The sequence below is a fragment of the Zea mays genome, chromosome 8, assembly GCF_902167145.1.
Source record: "Zea mays cultivar B73 chromosome 8, Zm-B73-REFERENCE-NAM-5.0, whole genome shotgun sequence".
In the NCBI taxonomy this organism is placed as follows: domain Eukaryota; kingdom Viridiplantae; phylum Streptophyta; class Magnoliopsida; order Poales; family Poaceae; genus Zea; species Zea mays.
The window spans coordinates 99,076,351-99,079,077 of NC_050103.1; the positions used below are offsets into that span (position 1 = coordinate 99,076,351).

General features: G+C 52.0%; 1 pseudogene; it reads right to left on the bottom strand.

The window, feature by feature from the left end:
• Positions 1-1,813: 1,813 nt before the first annotated feature.
• Positions 1,814-2,201, bottom strand: LOC109941831 (uncharacterized; annotated as a pseudogene).
• Positions 2,202-2,727: the final 526 nt, after the last annotated feature.

The following is a 2,727-nucleotide window of genomic DNA, read 5'->3' on the forward strand; positions in this document are numbered from 1 at the left end:
CGAGCATGGCGTGGCGCCAGCACTCGTGCTTCTGTGCCTCATCGAAACACGACGGCTCCGCGTCGCTGGTCAAAAAAAGATGCTCCTTCAGCTCTCTTCGTGCCAGCCCAGGTGCTGATGCAGAGCCCAGCAGGTTGTTCATCCTCTTGAACCTGAGTGGTGCATCCTCTTCATGATCGGCGTCCAGGTTCTCATCAAAACCTTCTGGTGGCGACGCGAAGTCCGCCACTCCTCCTGCGCCGTGCGCTGGAGTGATGGGCTCGTCTTGACCAGCAACGTACTGAGCTGGAGAGGGTGGCGACGCAGATGATGCTGGACTTGACGTCATGCCTGCAGACGTAGAGGTCGCAGTGATCCCCTGGGGCGAGAAGGGCTTGGATAGGAGAGTAGCTGGGGCTCGGGATTCGTACCGTTCCGTGGAGTGGGGAGACGGAGGAGAGGAGGAGCGCGGCGGAGCATCGTTCGCGGCTACCGGACCCCGGCGAGGTGAGAAGTTTAGGACGCGGGGGCGACACGGTGGTGTCCGCCTGAAATGTGGACAAATCAATTTTCCACTTTGCTAGTCGGACCTCGGAGAACACATACGCCATTGGATGCGGAATCGAGTGGCTCAGATGAGACGAAAGTGTGGTAAGGATTATTATTTTCCCTGGTTACTTTCTTGTGGAAAAATAAAGCGTGCGCCCCTTTAATCCTTATTCGTTTACATCAATCCAACTCTAGATTAGTATGGATTGAAATTAAATCTATGTCATAATCCAAGCCTACTAAAAAATTAATTTGGTTAAACTCATGAATTAGAACCCAAGGGTTAGGAATTTTTTAAACTATGAAATGCATGGATTATATCCATAACTCATTAGGTATAGAACAAATCCATAAAGATATTACACGTGTTTATATTAGAATCAATGGATCAAAAGAATAACTAGCTTTGAGATATACAGGAATAAACGATGAATTTAATTCCATCGTAAGATTGGATGTGAGGTATGGATTTACACAATTCAGACCCGGATTAAATCCATAGTGAAATTTCATCCCTTGTAACCAAACAAAGGTTTTATGATGCAAAATCATGAATACACCAATTCTATTTGTCTTTCTCGAACACCTAGTTTATGATTTGACTTAAAACAAAGACTATTGTACAGTTACTGTTGTTTTGGTAACAAGAGGATTAGAGGGAATATATGGGAGAGAAACCCCATGGATCCCACCAAATTAGTTTTTATGGGCTAGTTTGGTGGAAGAAGAATTGGAGGTGATCAATGGGAGAGTAATTATCTTGCTATTTATTTTGAGTAGCAAGGTAATTTCTCCCTATAGATCCCCTACATTTCCCTTCCACCAAATTAGGCCTAAGTTTCTCATGCAACCATCTTACAATTAAACTAACAAAAAAATTCAAAGTTTTAAAAAATATAGATATATTTTATTTTTACTCTTTTAATCTCTACTACTACTTAAGTGCCTAATGTAGGCGTGCACACTAGGATGTTCTGCCCAAACCGCGTCCTGCCCGCACGCCGCGCTTTCTGCCTTTCTCCACGCCCCGCTTCACCACCGCGCCGCCATCCTCGCCCCGCTCCCCGCGGTCCCCTTCCATCGGAGACACCATCCTCGCCCCCACCACGTTCTCTCTAGATGGAAGGCACCATTCATGGATCTGCGCGGCCACCCCCGCCATCCTCGCATGCAGCCGGGGTTATATAGCAACGCCCACAGAGCATAGAGCACACGTCCCCGCCGCCCGCTTCCCTCCCTCCCCGCTGTTCGCTTGCCTCCCTCCCCGCCCGCGTTGTGTTGTGCCTCACCTCTCCTCCTCGTCCTGTCGCTGCAGACCTGCACTGCTCCGGTGCGTGTCCACGGGGGTGTGTAGGGTGGCGCCGGGCGCCGTGGTGAAGCCGGTGCCGGCGTTGCCGGGGGCCACCTGCGGGAAGGTGCCGGTGGGGCACGTGCCTGTGGTGGTCGGCGCGGAGGGGAGGATACGCAGTGATTCGTCATCCCTGCCGAGCTGCTGGGCCGCCCACCCATCGTCGAGCTGCTCCGCCGTGCCACGCAAGAGTACATGTACGCGTGTCCGGGCCCGCTCTGCATCCCCTTCCCGTGGTCGCGTTCCACCGCCTCCTCGGGACACTCGTTGGGACCGCCGCCGCCGCCAGGCCCGACGATGGGCTCACGCTCGCTTGCTTCGCCATGGTCGTCTGAGATGAGATCCCTAGCGTAGCGGGTTCCTTCTTCTTCTGCTTCTCCTAGGCATGCGTTGTGCTGTCAGTGTTCTTGCTTCTCTAGATTCCATTTGTTTCTTCTTTCTTTTCTCGTTTGGGCTCCGGTAGCTGCTCCACCTCTACAAGGCTACAAGCTTTGCAACAAGAGCGACCGCGTACGGGTCACTACAGGTGTGCCTCACCTTCTCCTTCCGCCAAAAGCAGTACGGGTCACTACAGGCGTACGGGTCACTACAAGCTCTGCAACAAAAGCAGTACAAAGAGTTACTCGAAGAGTTTGCAGAAAGCCAATAATCATTAAACACGTACCTGTTCAGCAAGAGCAAGGTTTGCCTCAAAGAAGGACTTAATAGTTGCAATATCTTCCCAGTAACCGCTGGGCAGTTACGCTTGTAACCGCTGGGCAGTTACGCGCACCGCGCGCGGCGGTTTGGCTTCTTCTGCCCTGGGCCAGCTTGCATGACGCGTGGGACTCAACCCCCGTGTCGTAGGGGGA